The sequence below is a fragment of the Capra hircus genome, chromosome 6, assembly GCF_001704415.2.
Source record: "Capra hircus breed San Clemente chromosome 6, ASM170441v1, whole genome shotgun sequence".
Lineage (NCBI taxonomy): Eukaryota > Metazoa > Chordata > Mammalia > Artiodactyla > Bovidae > Capra > Capra hircus.
Genome location: NC_030813.1, coordinates 6,964,175 through 6,986,258, shown reverse-complemented (window position 1 = coordinate 6,986,258; position 22,084 = coordinate 6,964,175). Strand labels below are relative to the sequence as shown.

General features: G+C 41.7%; 1 protein-coding gene across 2 annotated transcripts in view; it reads right to left on the bottom strand.

The window, feature by feature from the left end:
* SEC24D (SEC24 homolog D, COPII coat complex component) overlaps positions 1-22,084 on the bottom strand; it is a 115,940-nt gene that overhangs the window by 46,302 nt on the left and 47,554 nt on the right. The gene's annotated exons all lie outside the window — the stretch shown is intronic.

Genomic DNA, 22,084 nt, shown 5'->3' with positions numbered 1-22,084 from the left:
GAGAAGGGGGCAACAGAAGATGAGATGGTTGGATGGCATCACTGACTCACTGGGCATGAGTCTGAGCAAACTCCAGGAGACAGTGAAGTACAGGACAGCCTGGAGTGCTACAGTCCATGGGGCTGCTAAGAGTTGAACACAACTTAGCGACTAAACAACAATAATGCTTAATAACGCTTATGTTGAAAATGTCCTGGATACCATGTATCACATATCTTGCTAAGTTTGTTCATTAACTATAAATAAAGAAGGGAGCTAGGTCTGATTTTAAAATCAGTAGTTTGCACATTGGCATACTGCTTAGATAATTCCACCCAATATACAGAATGTTTCTTCAAAACAGCAACTCTCAGAAGTCTGCAGTGATTTTCACTTATTTAGGCAAGGAGGCTGATCCTGCCTTTTCTGTTTCTTTATCCCATGACAAAATGTCTCATGAAGGAAGTACTCTCAATGTAGCGGGTCATGCTTTGCCAGAACAAAAAGAATAAATATTTCTACAGCTTCTTCCTCATAAACATGTGTAGAACCCATTACACGTCCTTTACACCTTGAAAGTGAAAAAGCTCAGCACTGCCTTATTTCTCAGCACTTCCAGCTTTCAGAACAAAACCACAAAGATTCTTCTTGTTTTTATAAATCTCCTTAAAGATAACATTTCTAGAAAAGCTTGACAATACAGGGTTTGGCACATCAACTAAGTTTTTCTTTAAAGAAACAGATGTAAATAAAGCAGACTGCTGCTTAATGGAGGCTTGAAGAGCAGGAGGAAGGTGGCGATGAGGTGGGGTCATAAGGCCATTTTCCGCCATTTTCTTAGGGAAGAAAAGAGAGAGGAGAGATCTACAGTCTATCCCTGACCAGATGTCCAATGTGGAAGCTAATCTGCTGAGGTTTCAGAAATGAGTTTTGAGACCTCAGAACAGGAAAAAAACAGACAGTATGATACATAAAAGAATCAGGGAAAGGATAAAAAATACATTTAGAATTACTAGGCACTGTCCTCTCCCACCTCTTGCTTCAAGGAAGCCAGGAGATGGATTGAATTTTGAATGAGTTTTGAGACCCCAGAACAGGAAAAAAACAGATAGTATGATACATAAAAGAAACAGGGAAAGGATAATAAATACATTTAGAATTACTAGGCACTGTCCTCTCCCACCTCTTGCTTCAAGGAAGCCAGGAGATGGATTGAGATGTTTCTGGTCTCTCCTGGTCTGTAGCATGGGTATGGCTTTGGTGTCCGACTGGTCAGGTTGTGAGAAGGATTCAATGAAGAAAAAGTGAAAGTGTTAGTCTCTCAGTTGTGTCCGACTCTGCCAACCCATGGACTGCAGTCCACCAGGCTCCTCTGCCCAAGGAATCCTCCAGCAAGAATACTTCTCCAGGAGATCTTCCTGACCCAGGGATCGAACCCAGGTGTCCTGCATTGCAGCCAGATTCTTCACCATCTGAGCCACCAGGGAAGCCCCATACAATTAGGAGGCCGTGTGCAACATAGGGTGTTAAGCCAGGCATAAAATTATTGGATAAAAGGTATCTAACTGTTGTCATATCTGTACAGAACCACCTTTCCTCTCTTAAAACTACTCAGTGCAAGAGAGTGTGTATATTTAATAGGAGGGTTAGAGTTTGATAAGTTTGAGACAGACTTGAGTTTCTAAAGGCATTTATTCATATAAATATTTAAATCAGCTGATTTGTTATTATGAAATGTTATTGTAAAAATGATTTAGAAGACAAGGAATCTGCCTTTCAGGAGATTTTGATGCCATCTGACAGTTAAAAAAGTTGAGAGGCACACTAGATTTTAAAATTGTTCTATGAGTTTGATTTGCACACACATGTGCTATGCTTAGTCACTCATTTCCGATTCTACGCAACCCCACAGTCTGTAGTCTTCCAGGCTCCTCTGTCCATGGGGATTCTCCAGGCAAGAATACTGGAGTGGGTCACCATGCCCTCCTCAAGAGGATCTTCCCAACCCAGGGATCAAATCCACGTCTCCTGTGTTGCAGGATTCTTTACTATCTGACCACCAGGGACATCCTTGCATACACTCAAGGAATGCCTACTATATATGCATTCAAACACAGACCCATACAATACTTTCTCATATACACTGTTTGTTTGAAAGGCATAAAGTGATGGATGTGTGTTGTCTTCAACTAGAAATAATAGTTTCTGTACCGCAGAAACTAACACAACATTGTAAAGCAGCTATACTCCAATTAAAAGAAAAAGACAAGGGTTTAGGCCAATGAATGCAGAATCAGAATCAGACACGAAAGACAACAAAAATGTAATGATAAGGTAGCATTTTTCTGGGTCAAAAACCCAATCATCAGTCATTCTCTGGGTGCTGCTGAGGTCTACGGCTTCCACCTCAGAGGAAGAGGTACACCAGGGTTAAAGCCTGCAACATACATAAACTCCAGCCACGTGTACTTCTCTCATCCCTTTATCATCTTCAAAGAGTTCAGAGTCTATCATCAACTCGCTGAGACACTTTTGGAACAAAATCTGATGCAATTATTTGCTAGACAAAGCAGAGGTAATGGAAATTAACCTTATTTTTCCTGATGTGATTTACTCAAAGGCAAGCCCAACCAAAAATTCCTGTGAAATTGTCGGCAGCTACCATCTAAGCATTCCAGTCTGGGCAGATTCAAACTTGCAGAACTGAAAATGAATGTCCCGTCACAAACTGGAACTGAGTAATGACTGTATCGAGGCTGTGAAACTCGCGTGCATTTTTTTCCAATTTTCGCTCTTCTGGAAACTGAATGATGGATAGGTAAGGGACGGACTGCAGACAACTGAGGTGACAGAAAAGAATGTTAAAAGCTTTTAGACTGTTTACACTTTCTTTCTGGGCACCGGCACAAGGGTTTCCACATCACACCGTCCTGCTTCCTGTCTCTCAGGCTGTGCTAAAAGCCATCAGAGGCTTTCCTTGCTTTCTCCAGATGTCTGCTTATCTGCTCTACAGTAGCAAGCATGAGCTCATAAACAGCTAATCTCACTTGTAGTCTCAGTTCAACTTTAGAGTATACAGCTTTTAAAAAAATCAAATTACTTTCCCCAAAGTCCTAGGTTTCTTTTTTCTTCTTCTTAATAAGGACATTATATTACACTTACCTCAGAAATATTTTCAGATTTTGCAATTTTGTTTATAAGTGTGTTTTTTACTCTTTTGGCCTCTAGTATATTCCTGCCTGCTCTTTCTTTGCTGTTCTTTTCTTAAATGGAAAAAAGTGAAGGGATGGAGAGCCTCACTCTAAAACCCTCATTTGGCTCTGGTCCTGTGTGGCCTGAGTTTATATAACACGAAACTGATGGTGATGCTGGGGAAAGACAGAGGAGATTAGTATCTGAACCCCTAGTTTGTAGTTTTGATCTACCAGGGTTATGCCAAATACTTTATTGGTACGAATTTTGACTAAGATCCTTTAGTTGAATAAAAGGTATCTCCTTTGTATGCATATGTAACACCACAGTCCATCTGGACCACAAGAAAGAATATAATTCATGGAGAAATGAGGTTCAGCGTTAAAGGTTTTGAATACTATTCCATGTAAACGGCGTAGACAACAAAATGTGCCAATCAACAACTCCTTGGCACTGCTAATACAACTGGTAAAGTTTTCCTATATTCATATACCATCGGTTCCCAAGCGCTCCTGCCGCTCTCTTTACCATCCGTACATTCAGGGCTGGCTGTGTTGTGCGCCGTGGTGGGGTATACAGTCCAATGGGACGGAAAGGCATGAAACACGTAACATGCGATAAAAGAGCAATGTAGGAGCAGAAAGACTACTTGGGAAATCATCATTAATAAAAGCAACGTTAACGTAGTCACAGACTGTAACCCAAAACAACAACAACAAAAATAAATGCTCAGAAATGAAGCACAACCGAGAAAGATCGAACATGAAGAATTCTGATAAAGTTTATGGCCTAGGTACTTTTGTTTTGGCATCTCTATAACCAAAGTCTGAATACACAAGTCTTTCCAGATAGACTCTTTGTTTTAGCAAAGTGATAAATAATAGAAGGTAGCTATTATAGCTGCCTATACCTTTAAGCTGCCTATGGAAAAGTGAACGTCGCTCTGTTGTGTCTGACTCCTTGCAACCCCATGAACTATACATATACAGTCCATGGAATCCTCCAGGCGAGAATACTGGAATGGGTTGCCATGCCTTCCTCCAGGGGATCTGCCCAACCCAGGGATCGACTCCAGGTCTCCCGCATTGCAGGCAGATTCTTTACCAGCTGAGCCACCAGAGAAGCCTATAAGCTGCCTATAACTATACCTATAAACTAGTTACACCAAACCTAGAAATCTGGAGAAAATACGAAGGTGTTCTTATACCACATATCCACTAGGTGGCACTGTGCAACTAAAAATTAAAACTATTTCCTCAGGTAATACAATACTCAAGATAATTATGCTATATACATTTGATGTAGCTATCACCATAATTAACTGAATTTATGTCAGTTGTTACCATCACAAAATTAAGAAACCTATACTCTTGTTGAGAGAGTCTTTGATAATTGGTAAAAAATATTCTGGTGAAAACAAAATGTGTTTAAAGATGAAATACAGGCTATTCTAAGCATGAATTACATAGAAATTACAGACTTTGCCAAATTTACTGAAGATCATAGTTGAGAAAAATCTTTTTTAAAGGTTTCTAACGCTCTCCCAACTTCCGTGACTACATGTAGGAAAACGGGGGCCCTGCAGGGACTGCCGGCCCCGGGCACACAGGATGCTGCTGCCCGGCGGGGTGGGGGGAGAGGAAGCCCGCGCTCCTGCAGCCCTGCTGGCACCCACCCCGCTCCTCACACTTGCTCGCACGCACGGTACAAAGCAGCAAGGTAAAGACAGTGAGGTGTGAGGCACGGCGCTCAGCAGCACCTGCGATGGAGGGCTGACCTTCCTGCTGTTGGAACATCCAACCACCGGCCATGATGTGGATGGGGGAAGGCACAGTGTGGAGAGAGCGGCCAAATAGGGGATCCCGGGAGCGCGCTGACATAGGGAGGCTTCCTGCCCGGCTCCCCAGGCTCCTGGCTGAGGACAGCCCCTCTGCCTTTCAGCTAAGTTCTAACACAGGCACCTACGCATAACACACGAGCTCACTCTTAACCACCCACTTTCCCCTCTCTTCCAATGCTTGTTTACTGATTCTGAAAAAATAAAATACACATTTTGCATTTTCAATGTATACTTCTCTTCCTTTTTTCTCTCCTATTTTCTTCATGAGAAGTCTCCAGGAGAGCAGTCGATGTCCTGGGACTACACAGTTGTCCCCACACAAAGAATATTCAACTTTACTAAGTGCCTGAAGAAAATAGCTAGGCTAAGTAACTACTAGTAATGGGAAAGACAGTTTTGCCTACAGTGGCTCCTCAATGAAAACGCAGCATGGCCCTCCAACTTGATATAGGATCATATTCAATATCAGACTATATTCCCCAGTAAATTACTGTAAATATATATATGTCTAGCAGCAAAGACATATTGCATTGTCAAATGTGATCCTGGCACACAGCTACTTCTTTGGGCCTGGAGTGCTGCTTACAGTTTGGGTCTCTCTCAAGGCAGTTTCGGTCAGTAATTTGGATTAATCAGGGGATATAAATGGAAGCATGAAAACGGTATGTGAAAAGATAATCCAGAACTTGTGATGAACAACTACCCTTTAAAAATGTTAAACGTTCAGACTATTAAGCATGCTGAAAGACAAGCAGAGTCGGATTCCCAGAGGATTATGCCCAGCAGCTAAAATGAAGAGAGTCTATATCAACTTGCTTATTAAAGATATTTCTATAGGAAAGAGAAATGAGAAGCTTGTGTGTGTTTTCTATTTTCGGCTTCGCCACGTATGCCATTCGGTCAGCCTACACCAACAGAAAAGATTCAGGGCAGTAGGGTGCTTACTGAACACACGTTTTCTCAACAGCAGTACTATTTTGTTGGACTTTTAAAAATACCAAATATGGCATGAAAGAATAATATTTTTTGAATGCCTTTTAAAAATCATTCTTCTAAAATGAAACTGAGCCTAATAAAAAAACATTCAATATATTGAAATAACTATAAGAATATATTTACCCTTTTTAAAAGTGTTTTTAGTTGGCCCTAAAACTTTGTGTTTTCGTATTTCTGGAAAATTAACCTCTTGCTAGTTTGTGGCACTCAAGAGATTATTTTCCATTTTTTTCCTCTTCAATAATGCTACTGAGTAGTCATTTATTGGGAAAGACCGAAGGTAAGAGGAGAAGGGGATTACAGAGGATAAGATGGTTGGATGGCATATCCAACTCAAAGGACATGAGCAAACTCCAGGAGATGGTGAAGGACAAGGAAGTCTGGCAGGCTGCAGTCCGTGGGGTCACAAAGAGTTTGACACGACTAAGCAAATGAACAACAATAACAACAATATAATATTGTATATAATGTTATAGAACATTTACTCTTGTTATAACTATATCGAGAACTTATATTGGATGTTAACATGTCTTTAATTTGGAAACTGGTCTTTTTTGGTTTAGAGGGGGGTTGATTTTTGTGTCTATCCAGCATTGACAAATCCTGATTCAAATTTATAATACATGCAAGATCATAACTATCATCTGTATGATTTGTGGTTTAAAATGCTTTCATGTGTATAAAGATCTCGTGATGCTGAGATGTTAACAACCATGGGTGTGGGAATTATCATCCCGCTGTTGAGCAGGGAATGGCCATCAGCGAGGAACAGGGATTCATTCGCCCAATAAACTGCAGAGCAGGAGCTTGAATTCCCGTTCAGTTCCTGTGCTATGCATTCAGAAACTGCCTGCAGATTGCTTTGGTTGAGAAGCACACCGATTCAGAGAAAGCTGCCATCACCCACGGTCCACCACTTGAACCAAGCCCTCAGTGGTCCCTGGGACCCTTGAAGTGTCTCTTCTCGCTCTCTCTCTACAGGAGCTATTTTATGTCAATCCTTCAAATAAGCTCTCCTCCCATCTCCCTCAGCAGACAGCTTCCCCTGCTTGCTCACAAAGGAAAACAAAACCTCAGATAGGAACTCCCATGAACGCACCAGCACCTACTTCACGTTTCCTTTTCTCCCTCCTGCTACAATGAAAAGAGTGTCCGTCTCTCCTCCTGACACGGTCCCAGGGCCTTGATCTAAACCGGGACCGTTATGAAACGAGTCGCCAGTCCAGGTTCGATGCATGATACTGGATGCTTGGGGCTGGTGCACTGGGACGACCCAGAGGGATGGTACGGGGGGTGGGGGGGTTCAGGATGGGGAACATGTGTATACCTGTGGCGGATTCATGTTGATGTATGGCAAAACCAATACAACACTGTAAAGTAATTAACCTCCAATTAAAATAAATAAATTTATATTTAAAAAATAAATAAATAAACAAACCGGGACCAGGTCCCAGCCAGCCCCTCAGCACTGGCTCAGGCATTTCAGCTGTGCGTTGCCACTGGGCCTTGGGCCTGACAGCACCCTTCACAGCACTTTACTTCCAAGTGTTCACTACCAAATTCTCAGGCCTGTGCCTTACAGGCTTAACACCTTTTGTTTGTTTGTTTGTTTAACTGGTGTTTCTCCTACAGAGCAATTCCTGAGAGAATGGGCAGTTGACGGTTTTTGAATGAACAAACAATATCTACCAGGTATCCGCAAATATGCTGTCCCAAGCCCAGGGCAGTTCATGATAGATGCTAACCCAAAGGCAGAAATAGAAGGAACTGCTCCTTGGGAGAGGGGGGCGGGGAAAGGATTCTTTACGAGGACCTGCATTTCCACTGATGACAGAACAGCGAGAACTGCACGGCTCGGGAGCAAAAGCCTGAGCTGGGGGAAGGTGGTGGCCGGCAGGCCGGAGCCAGGCTGAGCTGAGAAGAAGGAAGATGGACAGGAGGGCTGGAGGGATCCTGGGGAGGATGCTCAAAGCCAGGCAGAGCAGCATATCCTGACTGCTCAGGCTTCGCTCTCCTCCCCTGCCTCCACTCCATCCCTCTCCTTCCCTCTCATCTCAAAGCCATCGGGATCTCACCTTTCACAAAGCTAAAACAATGGAATGGGAAAAATGACTGGTACTGGTTCCCAAACCTGCTTATTAGTAAATTCTTTACAATTACCGTGAGGAATTTTTAGAATTTCTCTTTGTTTCATCATCAGCTGTATTTTATTCAACCCTTAAAGTCTCTTTTAAAAATAAACTCAAAAGATGTTTGAATATTACTTCTAAATTTCTAACTAAAAAAAGTCCATTCCTTAACTGCTTAGGTAAACCTCAGGTTCACCACTGATTCCTAGTGGCACACGTTTCAGAGTCAATTCTCAAAAAATACTTGTTGGACGGGTGACAAGGAAAAGAGGGAGGGAGGGAAAGAGGGAGGGAAAAAAAGGAAACACTGAATGAAAAAGAAAAATGAAGGAAGAAGGAAAATACAGAAGTCACGTTTGGATATAGGTGCCAGTCCTTTCATCACAGAAGATCAGGTCTAGGTGTGAAAGACCCTAGGACGTTAAGTTGATCCCAAGGTATGCAAAAGTAAGTGGACCAGGAGCCTCTTCTCTTGCAGTGGCCACCAGCATCTTAAAGCACACACAGCTGTGACTTTCCTCCCAAGGCCCTCCAACACCACGAGGCTTTTCAGGGGGAAGGCCAAGTCAGGCCATGTGCTGCAGTCTACGAGAGGGCTGCTCCTGGAGACAGGGCACCCAGGGTTTCAAAGGGAAAACAACTGTCACTGCGGTTCAGAGAAAACCATCACATCAGTTTTCCTGAATGGAAGTCACAGTTCATGACAAAATTACAAACCATGAGAAATAACTCTTAGGCAAAAAAATGGTCTTTGGGGATTGGATTGTGTTGATGTAGTCTTTCAAGTTATGGCTGCTACTGCTGCTGCTGCTAAGTCACTTCAGTCGTGTCCGACTCTGTGCGACCCCTTGGACAGCAGCCCACCAGGCTCCGCCGTCCCTGGGATTCTCCAGGCAAGAACACTGGAGTGGGCTGCCATTTCCTTCTCAATGCAGGAAAGTGAAAGTGAAGTCGCTCAGTCGTGTCCGACTCTTAGTGACCCCATGGACTGCGGCCCACCAGGCTCCTCTGTCCATGGGATTCTCCAGGCAAGAGCACTGGAGTGGGGTGCCACTGCCTTCTCCATTTAAGTTATGGGTATATTTGCAAAGATCAATGCTACTATTACTACTGGAACACATGTTGAAAACTTGAGTAAGGCATTCCGTCTCAAGGAGCTATGTTATCCAGGGATTCTATAGTTAAAAGACATTTTCGCACATTTCTTTTAAACTTTGACCTATTATAATTTATCTTTGGTCCCTAAGGAAGAATTATATTTTGTTGTCTGATCACAGGCCACTGACTGAAGCCATGTTTCATTGCTATAAGAACACAGAGTGGCCCACAGATAATGAAAATATATTGTAGACTTAAAAACTCTATGAATCAAGCTTGTTTCTTCCATAACAAAATGATTGGCAGTTTTTTGTTTCTCAAAAAAAGGTAAAATGCTCCACTTTAAAGATGAAAGTATTAAAGACAATAAGCCCAGAGGCCAACTTCCTTTGTCTTTCTGACAGAATTACAAGTTAGCCAAAGTCTTCCCTCCATTTATCTCATTTCTTTATGGCTATGGAAACACTTCGAAACATTCCCCCCGCTAAGCATGAGCCCGGTCTGTATTCAAATGACACCTTCTCAATCAGGTCTACTGTCCACCCTATGCAATGAAGCCTGCACTCTGCCCCTTCCCCAGGCTGCCCCCATCCCCTGACCTGCTCCACTCTTTCCTTCCTCCATCTGTTCAATAATTTTCTTATTACTAGGTCCACTGTCTTTCTTCTTTCCATTCAAATGTGAGCTCCATGAGGACAGGGATTTTCATCTGTACTGTTCACTGACATATCCCAGGACCATGCAGAGTATATGGCACAAAATGGGTAAAGGGTAAACATTTGCTGAATTAAATCCTTGTTGAATAGGATAGAAAGAAAGAAACCCATGCACCTACGGTGGCTCAGATAATTAAAGAATCTGCCTGCAATGCAGGAGACCTGAGTTTGATCCCTGGGTTGGGAAGATCTCCCAGAGAAGGGCATGGCAACCCACTCCAGTATTCTTGCCTGGAGAATTCCACGGATGGAAGAGCCTGGTGGGCTACAGTCCATGGGGTCGCAAAAGAGTCGGACATGACTGAGCTATTTCAGAACAGACCAGACCAGACCTATGGTCAGTTAATCTATGACAAAGGAGGCAAGAATCTACGATGGAGAAAAGATAGTCTTCAATAAACAGTTCTGGGAAAGACGGACAGCTACATGGAAAAGAATGAAATTAGAATATCCTCTAACACCATACACGAAAATGAACTTAAGACAGATTAAAGACCTAAATGTTAAGACTGGATACTAAAAAATGCCTAGAGGAAAACATAGGCAAAACGCTCTTTGATATAAATCACAGCAATATCCTTTTGGCTCTTTCTCCAAGAGGAATGAAAATAAAAACAAAACTAAACAAATGGGACCTAATTAAATGCAAAAGCTTTTGCACAGCAAACGAAGCCATAGACAAAATGAAAAGACAACCTACAGAATGGGATAAAATATTTGCAGCGATGCATCCAACAGGGGATTGATTTTGGAAATATACAAACAGCTCATATAACTCAATGTCAAAAAAAAAAATACAAAAACAAAAAACAATCAAAAAAATGGGCAGAACATCTAAACAGACATTTCTCCAAAAGGTACAAGAAAAGATGCTCACCATTGCTAAATTACTAGAGAAGGCAAATCAAAACTACAATGAGATTTCACCTCACACGAGTCAGAATGGGCACTATCAGAAAGTGTACAAATAATAAATGCTGGAGAGAGTGTGGAGAAAAGGAACCCTCCTGCCCTGAAATTGAACAGCAACCATAAAAAACAGTACGGAGGACCCTTTAAAAACCAAAAACAGAGTTACCATATGATCTGACCCTGCAGTCCCACTCCTAGGCATATATCTGGACAAAAGTCTAATTTGAAAAGATACATGCACCCCAGCTTTCACAGCAGCACTATTTGCAATAGCCAAGACGTGGAAGCAGCCTAAACGTGCATCAAAAGATGACTAGATAAAGATGTGGTCCATATATACAATGGAGTATTAGTCACAGAGAAGAATGAAACAATGCCATTTGCAGCCACCTGGATAGACCTAGAGATTAGCATACCATGTGAAGTAAGCCACAGACATGTATCAAACTTATGGTTACCAAAGGAGAAAGGTGGAGAAGAGAGAAATAAGGAGGGTGGTATTAACATATACACCCTACTATGTATAAAACAGATAACCAACAAGGACCTACTGTTTAGCACAGGTAATTATACCATTTTATAATAACCTACAAAGGAAAAGTATTTGATAAAAATAGATATATGTGTGCATGCATGCTAAGTCACTTCAGTCCTGTCTGACTCTTTGAGACCACATGGACTGTAGCCTGCCAGGCTCCTCTGTCCATATGGATTCTCTAGGAAAGAATACTGGAGTGGGTTGCCATTTCCTCCAACCCAGGAATCGAACTCATGTCTCCTGAGGCTCCTGCACCGTAGGCAGATTCTTTACTGCTAAGCCACCGGGGAAGCCCAGATATATACGTTCAGTTCAGTTCAGCCACTCTTTGCAACCCCATGGACTCAGCACGCCAGGCCTCCCTGTCCATCACCAAATCCCAGGGCTTACTCAAACCCATGTCCATTGTGTCAGTGATGCCATCCAACCGACTCATCCTCTGTCGTCCCCTTCTCCTCCCGCCTGCAATCTTTCCCAGCATCAGGGTCTTTTCCAATCAATCAGTTCTTCGCATCAGGTGGCCAAAGTATTGGAGTTTCAGCTTCACTATCAGCCCTTCTAATGAACACCCAGAACTGATCTCCTTTACAATGGACTGGTTGGATCTCCTTGCAGTCCAAGGGACTCTCAAGAGTCTTCTCCAACACCACAGTTCAAAAGCATCAATTCTTTGGCACTCAGCTTTCTTTATTGACTTTCTTTTGTTATTGACTTACCGGGTGGCTCAGACAGTAAAGTGTCTGCCTACAATGTGGGAGACCCGGATTCTAATCCCTGCGTCAGGAAGATCTCCTGGAGAAGGGAATGGCAACCCACTCCAGGATTCTTGCCTCCCCTCCCCCAAAAAAGGGGCTCAAAGAAATATTTGGGCTTCCCTGGTGGCTCAGACGATAATGCATGTCTGCCTGCAGAGGGGGAGACCCGGGTTTGATCCCTGGGTTAGGAAGATCCCCTGGAGAAGGAAATGGCAACCCACTCCAGTACTCTTGCCTGGAAAATTCCATGGACTGAGGAGCCTGGTGGGCTACAGTCCATGGGGTCGCAAAGAGTCAGACACAACTGAGCGACTTCACTTTCAAATTCACTTCACTTTCTTTATAGTCCAACTCTCACATCCATACATGACCACTGGAAAAACTATAGCTTTGACGAGACAGACCTGTCAGCAAAGTAATGTCTCTGCTTTTTAATATGCTGTCTAGGTTGGTCATAACTTTTCTTCCAAGGAGCAAGTGTCTTTTAATTTCATGGCTGCAATCACCATCTGCAGTGATTTTGGAGCCCCCCAAAATAAAGTCTGACACTGTTTCCACTGTTTCCCCATCTATTTGCCATGAAGTGATGGCACCAGATACTGCAATCTTAGTTTTCTGAATGTTGAGCTTTAAGCCAACATTTTCACTCTCCTCTTTCACTTTTATCAACAGGCTCTTTAGTAGTTCTTCGCTCTCTGCCATAAGGGTGGTGTCATCTGCATATCTGAGGTTATTGATATTTCTCCTGGCAATCTTGATTCCAGCTTGTGCTTCTTCCAGACCAGCATTTCTCAGGATGTACTCTGCATAGAAGTTAAATAAGCAGGGTGACAAAAATACAGCCTTGATGTACTCCTTTTCCTATGTGGAACCAGTCTGTTGTTCCACGTCCAGTTCTAACTGTTGCTTCCTGACCTGCATACAGATTTCTCAAGAGGCAGGTCAGGTGGTCTGGTATTCCCATCTCTTTCAGAATTTTCCACAGTTTTTGTGATCCACACAGTCAAAGGGCTTGATATAGTCAATAAAGCAGAAATAGATGTTTTTCTGGAACTCTCTTGCTTTTTCAGTGATCCAACGGATGTTGGTGATTAGATCTCTGGTTCCTCTGCCTTTTCTCAATCTGGCTTGAACATCTGGAAGTTCACAGTTCATATACTGTTGAAGCCTGGCTTGGAGAATTTTGAGCATTCCTTTGCTAGCGTGTGAGATGAGTGCAGTTGTGCGGTAGTTTGAGCATTCTTTGGCATTGCCTTTCTTTGGGATTGGAATGAAAACTGACCTTTCCCAGTCCTGTGGCCACTGCTGAGTTTTTCAAATTGCTGGCATATTGAGTGCAGCACTTTCACAGCATCATCTTTTAGGGTTTGAAACAGCTCAACTGGAATTCCATCACCTCCACTAGCTTTGTTCATAGTGATGCTTCCTAAGGCCCACTTGACTTCACATTCCAGGATGTCTGGCTCTAGGTGAGTGATCACACCATTGTGGTTATCTGGGTCATGAAGATCTTTTTTTGTATAGTTCTTCTGTATATTGTTGCCACCTCCTCTTAGTATCTTCTGCTTCTGTTAGGTCCATACCATTTTTGCCCTTTATTGTGCCCACATTTTCATGAAATGTTCCCTTGGTATCTCTAATTTTCTTGAAAAGATCTCTAGTCTTTCCTATTCTGTTGTTTTCCTCTATTTCTTTGCATTGATCGCTGAGGAAGACTTTCTTTTCTCCCCTTGCTCTTCTTTGGAACTCTGCCTTCAAATGTGCATATCTTTCCTTTTTCCCTTTGCCTTTAGCATCTCTTCTTTTCTCAGCTATTTGTAAGGCCTCCTCAGACAGCCATTTTGCCTTTTTTTCTTGGATATATATGTATGAATAACTAAATCATTGTTCTGTACACTTCAAACTAACAGAACTTTGTAAATCAACTGCATGTCAATTAAAAAAATCCTTGTGGAAATAAATTGACTCTTCATAAAAATGGACACTGCTCATCATATCACATAACAATGTATTATTGCCCTCATTATGTATAGAACAATTGAAAAATTCCTAAAATCCATATGTGAAAAAAATAATAATAAAATAAAATCCATATGTGATTATACAATTATATAACCAACTCTGTATATAAGGATATCACAGAAGTCAAATTACCATTTTTCTTTTCACAGTTTACACCTACAGAAGCTCTACACTTATCCAAGATTATCTGAAGCTTTTTATATGAACTGCTTTTAGAGTGGGGAAAAAACACAGGACTGCAAGATTCACACAGTCCAACCCGCTGTCAGTGCCCATTGGAGGGCAGCCCCATGCCCTGGCCGGTCTGCTTCCAAGTGATGAGCCAATCATCTTTGGTGAGTTGATTTGATCTGGGCAAACAGACAAAAGCCATCTGGAAGTAAGACCTGAAAATAGGGTTGTAAAAAAAGTTAAGAAAATTTTAATTTAAAAACTGTGTGTGTGACCAATTTGAAAGCAACTGGGGAAATAAATACATTTATATATTTATTATGCATGAACAGGGAGCTGGAAGGAGAAGAAAGATGATTCTTAATGTATCAAATAATTAATAAAACCTGATAAATATGAGTCTATCCTTTTTCTACAGGAAAATGTAAAATGTAGATGAATTTGTAAGTTTGAAGTATTTAGATAAAAGAGTTTTTCAAAACTTTTTAAACTATGGAAGAGAAGACAGTATGGAAGGTAGCAAACAAAAAGAAATGTAAATCGCATCCCCTTGTTAAAGACTATGACATATGCCAATTTACGTCCAGAAGTTCAGTTCTGGATTAAGAGTGAGCTCTGCAGTAGATGAATCCATGATCTCTACATTCACTACAGTTTATTATTATGGCTTTTCTGTTTCACCATACCATATGGCTCTTCTGTTCTCTTTCTGTATTCTGCAGACATATTGTTCAAGAACATCAAACATGCTCTTATTTTCCCAATGAATAAACATTTCCAAGAGTTTAATCTTCTCTTTTTAACATGTCTCAGTTATCCTCCCTCCCAATACACAGACACACACACACATATCTTCACTTTATAGTGAGATGATATGAGAAGAAACACTGGAGGGAGAATAAAGTGAAATCTAAGCTAACCTTATGAAATTTTTTAAGCAGTTGTTATCCTAGTTGGCACAATTTGGCTCCTCAATTGTCAGCTCCTTCTTAAATTTCCTTGGAACTTGTTTAGTACCGAATGCAGCATTTCTATATAAAGTAGGTGTTCAGTAAGTGTTTGAGCATAGAAACTCTTGTCACCTCCAAACTGACACCTGCCATCGACCTCTACAAGAATTAAATCGTGCTGCTGTGGCTGACTTCAACACCCCTGGAAAGGAGTCCAGGGTGGAGAGCAGAAAGGAGGAGCTCTGTGCCCTGGGAAAGGTCGGCAGAACATGTCCTCAGATAGGTGTTTTCAGGAGCCATGAGCTCAATTCCTGTATCTCCTCTTCTCGAGAAGAGCACTCAAATTCTCCATGATGACGACTGCTCCACATGATCAGCAGACACCCTCACTAGACTAGGCGACACCCATACTAGATCAGCAGACACCCTCACTGGACCAAAAGACACCTTCACATGATCAGCAGACACCCTCTCATGGCCAGTGGACACCCTCACTAGACCAGCAGACACCTTCCCTAGACCAATAGAACTCTCACTAGACGAGCAGACACCTTCCCTCGACCAGCAGACACCTTCCCTCGACCAGCAGACACCTTCCCTAGACCAACAGACACCGTCACTAGACCAGTGGACACCTTCACTAGACCAAGGGACACCCTCACATGACCAGCGGACACCCTCACATGACCAGCGGACACCCTCACTAGACCAGTGGACACCTTCACTAGACCAGCGGACACCTTCACTAGACCAGCAGACACCCTCCCTAGACCAGCAGACACCGTCACTAGGCCAACAGACACCTTCACATGACCAGCAGATACCTTCTTCACAAAAACCTGTGCTTGATTCATGTACTCCCCCTTCACCAAAATCACATATATACTGGCCTTTCTCCCATCTCTTTGAAGCAGTTTCTCAGAGGTATATGAAGTGCTATCTCCCAGGCTATGGTCTTTATTTTGCCCCCAAATAAAACAACTCATAATTCTCATATTGTGCATTTTTTTTTTTTTTGTCAGTGAACTCTTCAAATTACCTGGTCTCAAAATTCCAATTTACTTCTATACACAAATGATACCATGTAATGAAACTATCAAATTAAATATTTATTTGGTGCAAAAATCCTCAGGAACTGTTTTAGGTCTTGGGAAATGAAATAGTGAGAAAAAATTACAGGTGGTTCCCACCCTCATGGAATCTAATGGGAGAAAAACAGGAGTCAAAAACATAGATTGACAATTGCAAACTGTGAGCACAGTACTAGAGCTCCAGCGAGGATAATGTGGGGAATTCGTGAAAGCTCTCCTGAGGAGGTGACCCTGAACTGAAATTTAAAAGGTGAACAGTAATTAACTAGGCTAAAAGGGCAGGATAGTGTGGAGGAGGCTGTGGGAAAATTATTCCAGCAAGTGCCCATGAAGCACCTTATGAAAAGACAAAAGCTAAAGACATTTTTATATAGTTATAACGGTGGGTGTTTTTCATTTTAATAGTAAAAAATAGAAAATAGCAATATAATATCAAATTACGAGACCATGCAACATTTCTTTTCAAAAATGTAAATGAGCAGCTCTCCCCTTCTTACATGAACACAAATTGTGGCATCCATGTCAGCTTGCTCCTTCTCACGTGAGACAGGTATTAGAATCACTGGGCGGGTTTGACTGTATCTCTCTTGGATGGGTACACTGCAGGTGCACGTAAGCTGCCGCAGTTTTCATACTTTTCTTCCTTGCACACAGGAGACACCCCAAACCAATGAATGTTGGATTAAATGACATTTTCCAAAGAAGAATTTAATACTGCACAGCAAACAGTGGTACCAGTGATAAAGATATTCATTTCTCATACCAGCTTATTTTTAAATTAAGTGTTAAGTGGTGCTATAATTTTATGAGACAAGTAAGGTTTAAAAACATTATGGAAAAATTTTTCACCATCAGTCTGTGCACCCAACTTCCTTTGACACCCAAGCTCCTCTGACACCCAAGCTCCTCCTATCTGTACCCCACTGCCCATATGACGTTCAACTCCTGCCAGAGAATCACTCCCCGATCACTCACACACCAGACAAGCTCAGGCGTCATTTTCATATATTCCATGAAACAATTCCAAACTACAGGTTTGCACAGGCTTTCTTTTTCTTCCTTCCTTAAAAACAGGACTTTATTTTTTTTTTAATTTTTTAGCCGTTTATTCGTGAGAACTTGTTGCTCAGGAAACTTTCAAATAAAAATCTTTAAATGTTTTACTTTCTCATACTTTACCACTGAGAGGACACATCATCTATGTAAACTTCAAGTCCCAGTATTATCTAAATGCCTACAAAACATACTGGAGTTAGAAATCATCAAGCAGGGTACACAAATGTATTTCAATTATTCTAAAATCCCATGAAAGCTTCCAACTTATCATGACATAATGCTAAAAAGTCACTATTAGTAAGACATACTCCTATTTTAGAAATGTTAAAATGCGAGAAAAGGCGGGCCTTAGAAGTGACAGTGATAGTGATAAATGATAAAATGATAGTGAGATAAATGATAAAAATGATAGAGGCTCTAAAATACTTCCTCAGCTGTGGTGGCTCTCTGTGGATGCCCAGGGTTCCACACCCAGGAAGCCTGGTCCTGGACACTGTACATATGAAGGGAACATTTCACGCAAAGATGGGCACAGTCGAAAAACAGAAACAGTATGGACCCAGAAGAAGCAGAAGAGATTAAGAAGAGGTGACAAGAATACACAGAACTGTACAAAAAAGGTCTCAATGACCCAGATAACCACCATGGTGTGACCAGTCACCTAGAAGCAGACATCCTGGAGTGTGAAGTCAAGTGGGCCTTACTATGAACAAAGGCAGTGGGGGTGATGGAATTCCAGCTGGGCTATTTCAAATATTAAAAGATGATGCTGTTAAAGTGCTGCACTCAATATGCCAGCAAATTTGGAAACCTCAGCAGTGGCCACAGGACTGGAAAAGGTCAGTTTTCATCCCAACCCCAAAGAAGGGCAATGCCAAAGAATGTTCAAACTATCGCACAATTGCAATCACTTCACATGATATCAAAGTAATACTCAAAATCCTTCAAGCTAGGCTTCAATAGTACATGAAATGAGAATTTCCAGATGTATAAGCTGGATTTAGAAAAGCCAGAGGAACCAGAGATCAAATTGCCAACATTTGCTGGATCATAGAAAATGCAAGGGAATTCCAAAGAACGTCTACTTCTGCTTCATAGACTACACTAAAGCCTTTGACTGTGTGGATCACAACAAACTGGAAAATTCTTAAAGAGACTGGAATACCAGACCACACTACCTGCCTCCTGAGAAATCTGTGTGTAGGTCAAGAAGCAAAGAGTCAGACATGAAACAACAGACTGGTTCCAAATCGGGAAAGGAGTAAATCAAGGCTGTATCCTGTCACCCTGCTTATTTAACTTATATGCAGAGTACATCATGTGAAATGTCAGGTTGGATGAAGCACAAGCTGGAATCAAGATTGCTGGGGAAAATACCAATAACCTCAGATATGCAGATGATACCACCTTAATGGCAGAAAGTGAAGAGGAATTGAAGAGCCTCTTGAAAGGTTAAAGAGGAGAGTGAAAAAGCTGGCTTAAAACTCAACATTCAAAAACCTAAGATCATGACATCTGGTCCCATCACTTCATGGCAAATAGATGGAGAAACAATGGAAACAGTGGCTGACTTTTATTTTCTTGGGCTCCAAAATCACTGTGGGCAGACTGCAGCCATGAAATTAAAAGATGCTTGCTCCTTGGAAGAAAAGTTATGATGAACTTAGACAGTATATTAAAAAGCAGAGACATTACTTTGCCAACAAAGTGCCCTATAGCCAAAGCTATGGTTTTTCCAGTAGCCGTGTACTGATGTGAGAGTTGGACCATAAAGAAACTGAGTGCCAAAGAACTGATGCTTTCAAACTGTGGTGCTGGAGAAGACTCCTGAGAGTCCCTTGGACTGCAAGGAGATCAAACCAGCCAATCTTAAAGGAAATCAACCCTGAATATTCACTGGAAGGACTGATGCCGAAGCTGAAGTTCCAATACTTTGCCCACCTGATGCAAAGAGCAGACTCATTGGAAAAGACCCTGATGCTGGGAAAGATTGAGGGTAAGAGGAAAAGGGGGCAACAGATGTTGGATGACATCATCAACTCATGTCCATCATCATGGACATGAATTTGAGCAAACTCCCAGAGATAGTGAAGGACAGGGAAGCCTGGTGTGCTGCAGTCCACGGAGCTGCAAAACACTGAACACAACCGAGCGACTCAACAACCACAACACTCAGTTGCCAGGCACCAAAGGTCATAAAACCCACTTATGGATTCACTGCAAATCAAACCAAGGAAGAACGCTTTCTCTTTTCTTCTTGTTTCTCCCAACATGATTCTCCATTTAATAGAAGAAATACTTATATGAATAATTTCAAGATTGAAAAAATAAGGTTGGTGTATTTAACTGTCTAAACTGTAACCTAAAATGGGATCCTAACAACCTTTGTCCTGACAAATGTGGAGCTCTGTGTGTCTGCTGTAACACCATTCTAAAAAGGGATAACATTCTGTTCTCCAGCTGCCAAGCTTTTTTTCATAGTACTTTCTCATAGCAGTATACAAACAGCGGCCAAAATCCTTAAGGGATAAGACTCAGTTTCTAAAGCAACTTTATACATTAAATATTTTAAATCTTATGTTCATAATTCTGTTTCTACATGAGTTCATACAATCTATGTTTCCAAGTTCTTATGTTAATACTTTTAAAATACTGCATTAAAGCAAACAATTTAAGATTATAATACACATGTTAAAAATAGATTCAGGCTTTTGAAGCTTTCATTTTAAAATAATTTAAGATATAAGTCTTTAAGTTCCTTAAAGGACACAGTCTTATGCAGTAATCAGTTTCACTTCAGAGCATATTTATCACTAAAGCTACCTAAATCGGGGTTAGATATAAAAACGCATAGTTTCACAATCTTCATGTACTTTTTAAGTAAATAATATACTATAGAATTCTTACACTAAAAATATAATATTAATGAAACCCCTTTGGGTTGGGTTGTGCAAAATGCTCACATGAATTTCTAATAACATACAGGATGTGTGACAAGTACATGGTAATCCATGCTGAAAACCTAAGAAAGAGTGGAAAAGGAAGGTAGACATTAGCCTTCGAGATTTTCAGAACATCAGAACCAGGCTTCTTCTTGGGAATGGAAGCTTAAGGTCACAATACAAGGCAGGGCACAGACCTACATTTCCTGCCTCCTGGCCCAGTGTTCCACACAACGCTCCCTATCTCCTGTGCTTTGGAGAAAGCAGTCTGTTTTTTAACATGGTTTCTCAAATACCTTTATATGATCAAAAATTCTTCCTAGGACTTCTCCAGTGGTAGAGAGGATAAGAGATTCCCCATACCATGGAGCAACGGAGCCCGTGCACCACAACCGCCACGCCTGTGCTCCGGAGCCTGGGAGCTCCAACCACTGAGCATGTGTGCTGCAGCTAACAGAGCTCGTGGCGCACCGACAGCCTGCGCTGGGCACCAAGGGCAGCCCCAGCAGTGAGCAGCCCGCGCACTGCAAGGAAGAGCGGACCCCGCTCGTCAGAGCTAGAGAAAGAGACCCAGCACAACCAAAAACTAAAGAAAAATATTGATTATTAAAATAGTCTCCCTACTTCCTTTTCTGTTCTGCTCTTTAAAATGAAATAGAACCTTTCTCATTAGTATGACAGAATATACTGCTATCACATTAATAGGTGATAGAATACATCAACAATCTCTGAAATGACTTTTTCTTTTCTGTATTCACAGAGTTTGTTAGAAGCCTAACATACCTAGAGAACTCAGCCACTGTTCGGCAGTTTGGTCTGTCTTTGCCTTTTAAATGTCTGTCCAGCCCTCAGGAGAATGCATGTGTTCGGCCAGGACCTCTACAGTACGCCCAGCCCACTGCCGCAGTCCAGATGGTCTCTGCCGTCAAGGAACAGTAAGCAGTAATGTGAAACAAAAAGACTTCAAGAAAAGAGGTCTAAGGTGGGCATGTCAAGCTAACCCACAAGTTTGCAGGAGCAAGAGATCTCTGCTAGCAAGAAAAAGGAATGCTATTTTATGTGTTTAGTAAATAAAACCTCAGTAAGCCAGACATTGCTGAAAGAACTTGGACTTTGATTTCGGAACCTTGATTTCCACGGCATTACTTATTAGCAATGATTTTACTGTGTGATTTTAATTGCCCCATAACCTGTAGAACTTCTTCATCTGCAAAACTCAGATAACACCTTTTTCACAAGCTGCTGGCTTCCTTTTAAAAAGCTTTTGACACACAAACTATGACAGTGAAGCAGATTTTCTTCCCTTTGATGGATTAAACAGCAGTGGAAACTCTGCCCAAACCCTGCCAACTCAGGCCAGCAAGACTGGCTGAGGCTAGTGCATGACCAAGCAATGTCTTCTGTAGGTGATGGATGTGGATGTATGTGCTGGTGTTCATTTATTCTCTGACAGTCTTTCCCTTTTTTGTTAACCCCATTTGTCAGCTCACTGACATCCAACCCTTTTTCTTTCCAGTGGCATATTCTTCATATCCACCAAATCTATCAGACTATGAACAATCATGAAGAAAAATAATTTAAACTATTTAATAACGGTACAAACTTCCTTATAGATTAAGTCATACTCAGTTCAGTTCAGTCGCTCAGTTGTGTTTGACTCTTTGCAACCCCGTTGACAGCAGTACATCAGGCCTCTC